Below are 13,854 nucleotides of genomic sequence, written 5' to 3' on the forward strand. Positions count from 1 at the left end.
GATGTGATTAGCCTCGTGAAGCCTCAGCGGAAATGGGCCTCATCTCGCCTGGAGGACAAAACTTCCTGGATTTTCTCGAGTTGCGGCAGGTGCTCTCGACTTACGACGGGGACCTCAGGGACCCGCTCTGATGGCCTCAGGAAAGGCCAGTCCCCATGCGAGTTCCTCGGGGGCCTCTCGGGATTCCTCTCCCGTCGATGCCGGGGCCTAAGACCTTGTGTGGAGTCGGGGCCGGAACCTGAGGATTCCTCTCCAGTGCTGACATGGATCTTGGGGTACTTCTGGAGTCTCCCCAGGGGAGTCAGTCCTCGTCTCGAATGCGGGCATGCACTTGCGCTTTCCTCCAGAGCGGTAGCAGCAGTGTCACGCAGTCCGCCGCTTGGATCAAAGGATCTATGGATTTCCCTCGAGTCTTTCCCACGAGGCTTTCCCACGAGGCTTTCCCACAGGGCTGTCCCACGTGCACACGTGGTGGGAGTCGATCCTCGGCTTGAATGTCAAGGCAGTGCAGGGAAAACAGGTTCCTCTGGAATGGACTGACACATCTGGGGGACTCTTGGAATGGTGGCACGACCCAGGAGTTCCTCTCGCCTTTCCTGTGGAGAGCGCCTAATCTTGAGATGCGACGGGAACGCCGGGAATTCTTTCCCTACGAAAGAGAGAAAGGATCCCTCATCTCGAGTTAGGAGGCGGAAACAGGGCTCTCCTGGATGTGTGCGGGACCCTCGTGCTTCCTCTCGAGTGGAGACGGGTATGTCGGGGAACTTCTTGAGTTGCAGCAAGGGTGTGAAGGACCCTTTGGAAGTTCCAGTGGTTAGATGTGATTAGCCTCGAGAAGCCTCAGCGGAAATTTGCCTCATCTCGCCTGGAGGGCAAAACCTCCTGGATTTTCTCGAGTTGCGGCAGGTGCTCTCGACTTATGACGGGGACCTCAGGGACCCGCTCTGGTGGCCTCAGGAAAGGCCAGTCCCCATGCGAGTTCCTCGGGGGCCTCTCGGGATTCCTCTCCCGTCGATGCCGGGGCCTAAGACCTTGTGTGGAGTCGGGGCCGGAACCTGAGGATTCCTCTCCAGTGCTGACATGGATCTTGGGGTACTTCTGGAGTCTCCCCAGGGGAGTCAGTCCTCGTCTCGAATGCAGGCATGCACTTGCACTTTCCTCCAGAGCGGTAGCAGCAGTGTCACGCAGTCTGCCGCGTGGATCAAAGGATCTATGGTTTTCCCTCGAGTCTTTCCCACGAGGCTTTCCCACGAGGCTTTCCCACAGGGCTGTCCCACGTGCACACGTGGTGGGACTCGATCCTCGGCTTGAACGTCAAGGCAGTGCAGGGAAAACAGGTTCCTCTGGAATGGACTGACACATCTGGGCGTCTCTTGGAATGGTGGCACGACCCTGGAGTTCCTCTCGCCTTTCCTGTGGAGAGCGCCTCCTCTTGAGATGCGACGGGAAAGCCGGGAATTCTTTCCCTACGAAACAGGGAAAGGATCCCTCATCTCAAGCTAGGAAGCGGATACGGGGCTCCCCTGGATGTGTGCGGGACCCCACGTGCTTCCTCTCGAGTGGAGACGGGTATGTCGGGGAACATCACGAGTTGCAGCAAGGGTGTGAAGGACCCTTTGGAAGTTCCAGTGGTTAGATGTGATTAGCCTCGAGAAGCCTCAGCGGAAATGGGCCTCATCTCGCCTGGAGGGCAAAACCTCCTGGATTTTCTCGAGTTGCGGCAGATGCTCTCGACTTACGACGGGGACCTCAGGGACCCGCTCTGGAGGCCTCAGGAAATGCCAGTCCCCATGCGAGTTCCTCGGGGGCCTCTCGGGATTCCTCACCCGTCGATGCCGGGGCCTAAGACCTTGTGTGGAGTCGGGGCCGGAACCTGAGGATTCCTCTCCAGTTCTGACATGGATCTTAGGGTACTTCTGGAGTCTCCCCAGGGGAGTCAGTCCTCGTCTCGAATGCGGGCATGCACTTGCGCTTTCCTCCAGAGCGGTAGCAGCAGTGTCACGCTGTCCGCCGCGTGGATCAAAGGATCTATGGTTTTCCCTCGAGTCTTTCCCACGAGGCTTTCCCACAGGGCTGTCCCACGTGCACACGTGGTGGGAGTCGATCCTCGGCTTGAACGTCAAGGCAGTGCAGGGAAAACAGGTTCCTCTGGAATGGACTGACACATCTGGGGGACTCTTGGAATGGTGGCACGACCCTGGAGTTCCTCTCGCCTTTCCTGTGGAGAGCGCCTCCTCTTGAGATGCGACGGGAACGCCGGGAATTCTTTCCCTACGAAACAGGGAAAGGATCCCTCATCTCGAGCTAGGAGGCGGAAACGGAGCTCCCCTGGATGTGTGCGGGAACCCACGAGCTTCCTCTCGAGTGGGGACGGGTATGTCGGGGAACTTCTTGAGTTGCAGCAAGGGTGTGAAGGACCCTTTGGAAGTTCCAGGGGTTAGATGTGATTAGCCTAGAGAAGCCTCAGCGGAAATGGGCCTCATCTCGCCTGGAGGGCAAAACCTCCTGGATTTTCTCGAGTTGCGGCAGGTGCTCTCGACTTACGACGGGGACCTCAGGGACCCGCTGTGGTGGCCTCAGGAAAGGCCAGTCCCCATGCGAGTTCCTCGAGGGCCTCTCGGGATTCCTCTCCCGTCGATGCCGGGGCCTAAGACCTTGTGTGGAGTCGGGGCCGGAACCTGAGGTTTCCTCTCCAGTGCTGACATGGATCTTGGGGTACTTCTGGAGTCTCCCCAGGGGAGTCAGTCCTCGTCTCGAATGCGGGCATGCACTTGCGCTTTCCTCCAGAGCGGTAGCAGCAGTGTCACACAGTCCGCCGCGTGGATCAAAGGATCTATGGTTTTCCCTCGAGTCTTTCCCACGAGGCTTTCCCACGAGGCTTTCCCACAGGGCTGTCCCACGTGCACACGTGGTGGGAGTCGATCCTCGGCTTGAACGTCAAGGTAGTGCAGGGAAAACAGGTTCCTCTGGAATGGACTGACACATCTGGGGGACTCTTGGAATGGTGGCACGACCCTGGAGTTCCTCTCGCCTTTCCTGTGGAGAGCGCCTCCTCTTGAGATGCGACGGGAACGCCGGGAATTCTTTCCCTACGAAACAGGGAAAGGATCCCTCATCTCGAGCTAGGAGGCGGAAACGGGGCTCCCCTGGATGTGTGCGGGACCCCACGTGCTTCCTCTCGATTGGGGACGGGTATGTCGGGGAACTTCTTGAGTTGCAGCAAGGGTGTGAAGCACCCTTTGGAAGTTCCAGGGGTTAGATGTGATTAGCCTCGAGAAGCCTCAGCGGAAATGGGCCTCATCTCGCCTGGAGGGCAAAACCTCCTGGATTTTCTCGAGTTGCGGCAGGTGCTCTCGACTTACGACGGGGACCTCAGGGACCCGCTCTGGTGGCCTCAGGAAACGCCAGTCCCCATGCGAGTTCCTCGAGGGACTCTCGGGATTCCTCTCCCGTCGATGCCGGGACCTAAGACCTTGTGTGGAGTCGGGGCCGGAACCTGAGGTTTCCTCTCCAGTGCTGATATGGATCTTGGGGTACTTCTGGAGTCTCCCCAGGGGAGTCAGTCCTCGTCTCGAATGCGGGCATGCACTTGCGCTTTCCTCCAGAGCGGTAGCAGCAGTGTCACACAGTCCGCCGCGTGGATCAAAGGATCTATGGTTTTCCCTCGAGTCTTTCCCACGAGGCTTTCCCACGAGGCTTTCCCACAGGGCTGTCCCGCGTGCACACGTGGTGGGAGTCGATCCTCGGCTTGAACGTCAAGGTAGTGCAGGGAAAACAGGTTCCTCTGGAATGGACTGACACATCTGGGGGACTCTTGGAATGGTGGCACGACCCTGGAGTTCATCTCGCCTTTCCTGTGGAGAGCGCCTCCTCTTGAGATTCGACGGGACCGCCGGGAATTCTTTCCCTACGAAACAGGGAAAGGATCCCTCATCTCGAGCTAGGAGGCGGAAACGGGGCTCCCCTGGATGTGTGCGGGACCCCACGTGCTTACTCTCGAGTGGAGACGGGTATGTCGGCGAACTTCTTGAGTTGCAGCAAGGGTGTGAAGGACCCTTTGGAAGTTCCAGTGGTTAGATATGATTAGCCTAGAGAAGCCTCAGCGGAAATGGGCCTCATCTCGCCTGGAGGGCAAAACCTCCTGGATTTTCTCGAGTTGTGGCAGGTGCTCTCGACTTACGACGGGGACCTCAGGGACCCGCTCTGGTGGCCTCAGGAAAGGCCAGTCCCCATGCGAGTTCCTCGGGGGCCACTCGGGATTCCTCTCCCGTCGATGCCGGGGCCTAAGACCTTGTGTGGAGTCGGGGCCGGAACCAGAGGATTCCTCTCCAGTGCTGACATGGATCTTTGGGTACTTCTGGAGTCTCCCCAGGGGAGTCAGTCCTCGTCTCGAATGCGGGCATGCACTTGCGCTTTCCTCCAGAGCGGTAGCAGCAGTGTCACGCAGTCCGCCGCGTGGATCAAAGGATCTATGGTTTTCCCTCGAGTCTTTCCCACGAGGCTTTCCCACAGGGCTGTCCCACGTGCACACGTGGTGGGAGTCGATCCTCGGCTTGAACGTCAAGGCAGTGCAGGGAAAACAGGTTCCTCTGGAATGGACTGACACATCTGGGGGTCTCTTGGAATCGTGGCACGACCCTGGAGTTCCTCTCCCCTTTCCTGTGGAGAGCGCCTCCTCTTGAGATGCGACGGGAACGCCGGGAATTCTTTCCCTACGAAACAGGGAAAGGATCCCTCATCTCGAGCTAGGAGGCGGAAACGGGGCTCCCCTGGATGTGTGCGGGACCCCACGTGCTTCCTCTCGAGTGGAGACGGGTATGTCGGGGAACTGCTTGAGTTGCAGCAAGGGTGTGAAGGACCCTTTGGAAGTTCCAGTGGTTAGATGTGATTACCCTCGAGAAGCCTCAGCGGAAATGGGCCTCTTCTCACCTGGAGGGCAAAAGCTCCTGGATTTTCTCGAGTTGCGGCAGGTGCTCTCGACATATGACGGGGACCTCGGGGACCCGCTCTGGTGGCCTCAGGAAATGCCAGTCCCCATGCGAGTTCCTCGGGGGCCTCTCGGGATTTCTCTCCCGTCGATGCCGGGGCCTAAGACCTTGTGTGGAGTCGGGGCCGGAACCTGAGGATTCCTCTCCAGTGCTGACATGGATCTTGGGGTACTTCTGGAGTCTCCCCAGGGGAGTCAGTCCTCGTCTCGAATGCGGGCATGCACTTGCGCTTTCCTCCAGAGCGGTAGCAGCAATGTCACGCAGTCCGCCGCGTGGATCAAAGGATCTATGGTTTTCCCTCGAGTCTTTCCCACGAGGCTTTCCCACCAGGCTTTCCCACAGGGCTGTCCCACGTGCACACGTGGTGGGAGTCGATCCTCGGCTTGAACGTCAAGGCAGTGCAGGGAAAACAGGTTCCTCTGGAATGGACTGACCCATCTGGGGGACTCTTGGAATGGTGCCACGACCCTGGAGTTCCTCTCGCCTCTCCTGTGGAGAGCGCCTCCTCTTGAGATGCGACGGGAACGCCGGGAATTCTTTCCCTACGAAACAGGGAAAGGATCCCTCATCTCGAGCTAGGAGGCGGAAACGGGGCTCCCCTGGATGTGTGCGGGACCCTCGTGCTTCCTCTCGAGTGGAGACGGGTATGTCGGGGAACCTCTTGAGTTGCAGCAAGGGTGTGAAGGACCCTTTGAAAGTTCCAGTGGTTAGATGTGATTAGCCTCGAGAAGCCTCAGCGGAAATGGGCCTCATCTCGCCTGGAGGGCAAAACCTCCTGGATTTTTTCGAGTTGCGGCAGGTGCTCTCGACTTACGACGGGGACCTCAGGGACCCGCTCTGGTGGCCTCAGGAAAGGCCAGTCCCCATGCGAGTTCCTCGGGGGCCTCTCGGGATTCCTCTCCCGTCGATGCCGGGGACTAAGACCTTGTGTGGAGTCGGGGCCGGAACCTGAGGATTCCTCTCCAGTGCTGACATGGATCTTGGGGTACTTCTGGAGTCTCCCCAGGGGAGTCAGTCCTCGTCTCGAATGCGGGCATGCACTTGCGCTTTCCTCCAGAGCCGTAGGAGCAGTGTCACGCAGTCCGCCGCGTGGATCAAAGGATCTATGGTTTTCCCTCGAGTCTTTCCCACGAGGATTTCCCACGAGGCTTTCCCACAGGGCTGTCCCACGTGCACATGTGGTGGGAGTCGATCCTCGGCTTGAACGTCAAGGCAGTGCAGGGAAAACAGCTTCCTCTGGAATGGACTGACACATCTGGGGGACTCTTGGAATGGTGGCACGACCCTGGAGTTCCTCTCGCCTTTCCTGTGGAGAGCGCCTCCTCTTGAGATGCGACGGGAACGCCGGGAATTCTTTCCCTACGAAACAGGGAAAGGATCCCTCATCTCGAGCTAGGAGGCGGAAACGGGGCTCCCCTGGATGTGTGCGGGACCCTCGTGCTTCCTCTCGAGTGGAGACGGGTATGTCGGGGAACCTCTTGAGTTGCAGCAAGGGTGTGAAGGACCCTTTGGAAGTTCCAGTTGTTAGACGTGATTGGCCTCGAGAAGCCTCAGCGGAAATGGGCCTCATCTCGCCTGGAGGGCAAAACCTCCTGGATTTTCTCGAGTTGCGGCAGGTGCTCTCGACTTACCAAGGGGACCAGAGGGACCCGCTCTGAAGGCCTCAGGAAAAGCCAGTCCCCATGCAAGTTCCTCGGGGGCCTCTCGGGATTCCTCTCCCGACGATGCCGGGGAAAAGACCTTGTGTGGAGTCGGGGCCGGAACCTGAGGATTCCTCTCCAGTGCTGACATGGATCTTGGGGTACTTCTGGAGTCTCCCCAGGGGAGTCAGTCCTCGTCTCGAATGCGGGCATGCACTTGCGCTTTCCTCCAGAGCGGTATCAGCAGTGTCACGCAGTCCGCCGCGTGGATCAAAGGATCTATGGTTTTCCCTCGAGTCTTTCCCACGAGGCTTTCCCACGAGGCTTTCCCACAGGTCTGTCCCACGTGCACACGTGGTGGGAGTCGATCCTCGGCTTGAACGTCAAGGCAGTGCAGGGAAAACAGGTTCCCCTGGAATGGACTGACACATCTGGTGGACTCTTGGAATGGTGGCACGACCCTGGAGTTCCTCTCGCCTTTCCTGAGGAGAGCGCCTCCTCTTGAGATGCGACGGGAACGCCGGGAATTCTTTCCCTACGAAACAGGGAAAGGATCCCTCATCTCGAGCTAGGAGGCGGAAACGAGGCTCCCCTGGATGTGTGAGGGACCCTCGTGCTTCCTTTCGAGTGGAGACGGGTATGTCGGGGAACCTCTTGAGTTGCAGCAAAGGTGTGGAGGACCCTTTGGAAGTTCCAGTGGTTAGATGTGATTAGCCTCGTGAAGCCTCAGCGGAAATGGGCCTCATCTCGCCTGGAGGACAAAACTTCCTGGATTTTCTCGAGTTGCGGCAGGTGCTCTCGACTTACGATGGGGACCTCAGGGACCCGCTCTGGTGGCCTCAGGAAAGGCCAGTCCCCATGCGAGTTCCTCGGGGGCCTCTCGGGATTCCTCTCCCGTCGATGCCGGGGCCTAAGACCTTGTGTGGAGTCGGGGCCGGAACCTGAGGATTCCTCTCCAGTGCTGACATGGATCTTGGGGTACTTCTGGAGTCTCCCCAGGGGAGTCAGTCCTCGTCTCGAATGCGGGCATGCACTTGCGCTTTCCTCCAGAGCGGTAGCAGCAGTGTCACGCAGTCCGCCGCTTGGATCAAAGGATCTATGGATTTCCCTCGAGTCTTTCCCACGAGGCTTTCCCACGAGGCTTTCCCACAGGGCTGTCCCACGTGCACACGTGGTGGGAGTCGATCCTCGGCTTGAATGTCAAGGCAGTGCAGGGAAAACAGGTTCCTCTGGAATGGACTGACACATCTGGGGGACTCTTGGAATGGTGGCACGACCCTGGAGTTCCTCTCGCCTTTCCTGTGGAGAGCGCCTAATCTTGAGATGCGACGGGAACGCCGGGAATTCTTTCCCTACGAAAGAGAGAAAGGATCCCTCATCTCGAGTTAGGAGGCGGAAACAGGGCTCTCCTGGATGTGTGCGGGACCCTCGTGCTTCCTCTCGAGTGGAGACGGGTATGTCGGGGAACTTCTTGAGTTGCAGCAAGGGTGTGAAGGACCCTTTGGAAGTTCCAGTGGTTAGATGTGATTAGCCTCGAGAAGCCTCAGCGGAAATGGGCCTCATCTCGCCTGGAGGGCAAAACCTCCTGGATTTTCTCGAGTTGCGGCAGGTGCTCTCGACTTACGACGGGGACCTCAGGGACCCGCTCTGGTGGCCTCAGGAAAGGCCAGTCCCCATGCGAGTTCCTCGGGGGCCTCTCGGGATTCCTCTCCCGTCGATGCCGGGGCCTAAGACCTTGTGTGGAGTCGGGGCCGGAACCTGAGGATTCCTCTCCAGTGCTGACATGGATCTTGGGGTACTTCTGGAGTCTCCCCAGGGGAGTCAGTCCTCGTCTCGAATGCAGGCATGCACTTGCACTTTCCTCCAGAGCGGTAGCAGCAGTGTCACGCAGTCTGCCGCGTGGATCAAAGGATCTATGGTTTTCCCTCGAGTCTTTCCCACGAGGCTTTCCCACGAGGCTTTCCCACAGGGCTGTCCCACGTGCACACGTGGTGGGACTCGATCCTCGGCTTGAACGTCAAGGCAGTGCAGGGAAAACAGGTTCCTCTGGAATGGACTGACACATCTGGGGGTCTCTTGGAATGGTGGCACGACCCTGGAGTTCCTCTCGCCTTTCCTGTGGAGAGCGCCTCCTCTTGAGATGCGACGGGAAAGCCGGGAATTCTTTCCCTACGAAACAGGGAAAGGATCCCTCATCTCAAGCTAGGAAGCGGATACGGGGCTCCCCTGGATGTGTGCGGGACCCCACGTGCTTCCTCTCGAGTGGAGACGGGTATGTCGGGGAACATCACGAGTTGCAGCAAGGGTGTGAAGGACCCATTGGAAGTTCCAGTGGTTAGATGTGATTAGCCTCGAGAAGCCTCAGCGGAAATGGGCCTCATCTCGCCTGGAGGGCAAAACCTCCTGGATTTTCTCGAGTTGCGGCAGATGCTCTCGACTTACGACGGGGACCTCAGGGACCCGCTCTGGAGGCCTCAGGAAATGCCAGTCCCCATGCGAGTTCCTCGGGGGCCTCTCGGGATTCCTCAACCGTCGATGCCGGGGCCTAAGACCTTGTGTGGAGTCGGGGCCGGAACCTGAGGATTCCTCTCCAGTTCTGACATGGATCTTAGGGTACTTCTGGAGTCTCCCCAGGGGAGTCAGTCCTCGTCTCGAATGCGGGCATGCACTTGCGCTTTCCTCCAGAGCGGTAGCAGCAGTGTCACGCAGTCCGACGCGTGGATCAAAGGATCTATGGTTTTCCCTCGAGTCTTTCCCACGAGGCTTTCCCACAGGGCTGTCCCACGTGCACACGTGGTGGGAGTCGATCCTCGGCTTGAACGTCAAGGCAGTGCAGGGAAAACAGGTTCCTCTGGAATGGACTGACACATCTGGGGGACTCTTGGAATGGTGGCACGACCCTGGAGTTCCTCTCGCCTTTCCTGTGGAGAGCGCCTCCTCTTGAGATGCGACGGGAACGCCGGGAATTCTTTCCCTACGAAACAGGGAAAGGATCCCTCATCTCGAGCTAGGAGGCGGAAACGGGGCTCCCCTGGATGTGTGCGGGACCCCACGTGCTTCCTCTCGAGTGGAGACGGGTATGTCGGGGAACTTCTTGAGTTGCAGCAAGGGTGTGAAGGACCCTTTGGAAGTTCCAGGGGTTAGATGTGATTAGCCTCGAGAAGCCTCAGCGGAAATGGGCCTCATCTCGCCTGGAGGGCAATACCTCCTGGATTTTCTCGAGTTGCGGCAGGTGCTCTCGACTTGCGACGGGGACCTCAGGGACCCACTCTGGTGGCCTCAGGAAATGCCAGTCCCCATGCGAGTTCATCGGGGGCCTCTCGGGATTCCTCTCCCGGCGATGCCGGGGCCTAAGACCTTGTGTGGAGTCGGGGCCGGAACTTGAGGATTCCTCTCCAGTGCTGACATGGATCTTGGGGTACTTCTGGAGTCTCCCCAGGGGAGTCAGTCCTCGTCTCGATTGCGGGCATGCACTTGCGCTTTCCTCCAGAGCGGTAGCAGCAGTGTCACGCAGTCCGCCGCGTGGATCAAAGGATCTATGGATTTCCCTCGAGTCTTTCCCACGAGGCTTTCCCACGAGGCTTTCCCACAGGGCTGTCCCACGTGCACACGTGGTGGGAGTCGATCCTCGGCTTGAATGTCAAGGCAGTGCAGGGAAAACAGGTTCCTCTGGAATGGACTGACACATCTGGGGGACTCTTGGAATGGTGGCACGACCCAGGAGTTCCTCTCGCCTTTCCTGTGGAGAGCGCCTAATCTTGAGATGCGACGGGAACGCCGGGAATTCTTTCCCTACGAAAGAGAGAAAGGATCCCTCATCTCGAGTTAGGAGGCGGAAACGGGGCTCTCCTGGATGTGTGTGGGACCCTCGTTCTTCCTCTCGAGTGGAGACGGGAATGTCGGGGAACTTCTTGAGTTGCAGCAAGGGTGTGAAGGACCCTTTGGAAGTTCCAGTGGTTAGATGTGATTAGCCTCGAGAAGCCTCAGCGGAAATGGGCCTCATCTCGCCTGGAGGGCAAAACCTCCTGGATTTTCTCGAGTTGCGGCAGGTGCTCTCGACTTACGACGGGGACCTCAGGGACCCGCTCTGGTGGCCTCAGGAAAGGCCAGTCCCCATGCGAGTTCCTCGGGGGCCTCTCGGGATTCCTCTCCCGTCGATGCCGGGGCCTAAGACCTTGTGTGGAGTCGGGGCCGGAACCTGAGGATTCCTCTCCAGTGCTGACATGGATCTTGGGGTACTTCTGGAGTCTCCCCAGGGGAGTCAGTCCTCGTCTCAAATGCGGGCATGCACTTGCACTTTCCTCCAGAGCGGTAGCAGCAGTGTCACGCAGTCTGCCGCGTGGATCAAAGGATCTATGGTTTTCCCTCGAGTCTTTCCCACGAGGCTTTCCCACGAGGCTTTCCCACAGGGCTGTCCCACGTGCACACGTGGTGGGACTCAATCCTCGGCTTGAACGTCAAGGCAGTGCAGGGAAAACAGGTTCCTCTGGAATGGACTGACACATATGGGGGTCTCTTGGAATGGTGGCACGACCCTGGAGTTCCTCTCGCCTTTCCTGTGGAGAGCGCCTCCTCTTGAGATGCGACGGGAAAGCAGGGAATTCTTTCCCTACGAAACAGGGAAAGGATCCCTCATCTCAAGCTAGGAAGCGGATACGGGGCTCCCCTGGATGTGTGCGGGACCCAACGTGCTTCCTCTCGAGTGGAGACGGGTATGTCGGGGAACTTCACGAGTTGCAACAAGGGTGTGAAGGACCCTTTGGAAGTTCCAGTGGTTAGATGTGATTAGCCTCGAGAAGCCTCAGTGGAAATGGGCCTCATCTCGCCTGGAGGGCAAAACCTCCTGGATTTTCTCGAGTTGCGGCAGATGCTCTCGACTTACGACGGAGACCTCAGGGACCCGCTCTGGAGGCCTCAGGAAATGCCAGTCCCCATGCGAGTTCCTCGGGGGCCTCTCGGGATTCCTCACCCGTCGATGCCGGGGCCTAAGACCTTGTGTGGAGTCGGGGCCGGAACCTGAGGATTCCTCTCCAGTGCTGACATGGATCTTAGGGTACTTCTGGAGTCTCCCCAGGGGAGTCAGTCCTCGTCTCGAATGCGGGCATGCACTTGCGCTTTCCTCCAGAGCGGTAGCAGCAGTGTCACGCTGTCCGCCGCGTGGATCAAAGGATCTATAGTTTTCCCTCGAGTCTTTCCCACGAGGCTTTCCCACAGGGCTGTCCCACGTGCACACGTGGTGGGAGTCGATCCTTGGCTTGAACGTCAAGGCAGTGCAGGGAAAACAGGTTCCTCTGGAATGGACTGACACATCTGGGGGACTCTTGGAATGGTGGCACGACCCTGGAGTTCCTCTCGCCTTTCCTGTGGAGAGCGCCTCCTCTTGAGATGCGACGGGAACGCCGGGAATTCTTTCCCTACGAAACAGGGAAAGGATCCCTCATCTCGAGCTAGGAGGCGGAAACGGGGCTCCCCTGGATGTGTGCGGGACACCACGTGCTTCCTCTCGAGTGGAGACGGGTATGTCGGGGAACTTCTTGAGTTGCAGCAAGGGTGTGAAGGACCCTTTGGAAGTTCCAGTGGTTAGATGTGATTAGCCTCGAGAAGCCTCAGCGGAAATGGGCCTCATCTCGCCTGGAGGGCAAAACCTCCTGGATTTTCTCGAGTTGCGGCAGGTGCTCTCGACTTACGACGGGGACCTCAGGGACCCGCTCTGGTAGCCTCAGGAAAGGCCAGTCCCCATGCGAGTTCCTCGGGGGCCTCTCGGGATTCCTCTCCCGTCGATGCCGGGGCCGAAGACCTTGTGTGGAGTCGGGGCCGGAACCTGAGGATTCCTCTCCAGTGCTGACATGGATCTTGGGGTACTTCTGGAGTCTCCCCAGGGGAGTCAGTCCTCGTCTCAAATGCGGGCATGCACTTGCACTTTCCTCCAGAGCGGTAGCAGCAGTGTCACGCAGTCTGCCGCGTGGATCAAAGGATCTATGGTTTTCCCTCGAGTCTTTCCCACGAGGCTTTCCCACGAGGCTTTCCCACAGGGCTGTCCCACGTGCACACGTGGTGGGACTCAATCCTCGGCTTGAACGTCAAGGCAGTGCAGGGAAAACAGGTTCCTCTGGAATGGACTGACACATATGGGGGTCTCTTGGAATGGTGGCACGACCCTGGAGTTCCTCTCGCCTTTCCTGTGGAGAGCGCCTCCTCTTGAGATGCGACGGGAAAGCCGGGAATTCTTTCCCTACGAAACAGGGAAAGGATCCCTCATCTCAAGCTAGGAAGCGGATACGGGGCTCCCCTGGATGTGTGCGGGACCCAACGTGCTTCCTCTCGAGTGGAGACGGGTATGTCGGGGAACTTCACGAGTTGCAACAAGGGTGTGAAGGACCCTTTGGAAGTTCCAGTGGTTAGATGTGATTAGCCTCGAGAAGCCTCAGTGGAAATGGGCCTCATCTCGCCTGGAGGGCAAAACCTCCTGGATTTTCTCGAGTTGCGGCAGATGCTCTCGACTTACGACGGAGACCTCAGGGACCCGCTCTGGAGGCCTCAGGAAATGCCAGCCCCATGCGAGTTCCTCGGGGGCCTCTCGGGATTCCTCACCCGTCGATGCCGGGGCCTAAGACCTTGTGTGGAGTCGGGGCCGGAACCTGAGGATTCCTCTCCAGTGCTGACATGGATCTTAGGGTACTTCTGGAGTCTCCCCAGGGGAGTCAGTCCTCGTCTCGAATGCGGGCATGCACTTGCGCTTTCCTCCAGAGCGGTAGCAGCAGTGTCACGCTGTCCGCCGCGTGGATCAAAGGATCTATAGTTTTCCCTCGAGTCTTTCCCACGAGGCTTTCCCACAGGGCTGTCCCACGTGCACACGTGGTGGGAGTCGATCCTTGGCTTGAACGTCAAGGCAGTGCAGGGAAAACAGGTTCCTCTGGAATGGACTGACACATCTGGGGGACTCTTGGAATGGTGGCACGACCCTGGAGTTCCTCTCGCCTTTCCTGTGGAGAGCGCCTCCTCTTGAGATGCGACGGGAACGCCGGGAATTCTTTCCCTACGAAACAGGGAAAGGATCCCTCATCTCGAGCTAGGAGGCGGAAACGGGGCTCCCCTGGATGTGTGCGGGACCCAACGTGCTTCCTCTCGAGTGGAGACGGGTATGTCGGGGAACTTCTTGAGTTGCAGCAAGGGTGTGAAGGACCCTTTGGAAGTTCCAGTGGTTAGATGTGATTAGCCTCGAGAAG

This window comes from Ovis canadensis, chromosome 13 (assembly GCF_042477335.2).
Source record: "Ovis canadensis isolate MfBH-ARS-UI-01 breed Bighorn chromosome 13, ARS-UI_OviCan_v2, whole genome shotgun sequence".
Lineage (NCBI taxonomy): Eukaryota > Metazoa > Chordata > Mammalia > Artiodactyla > Bovidae > Ovis > Ovis canadensis.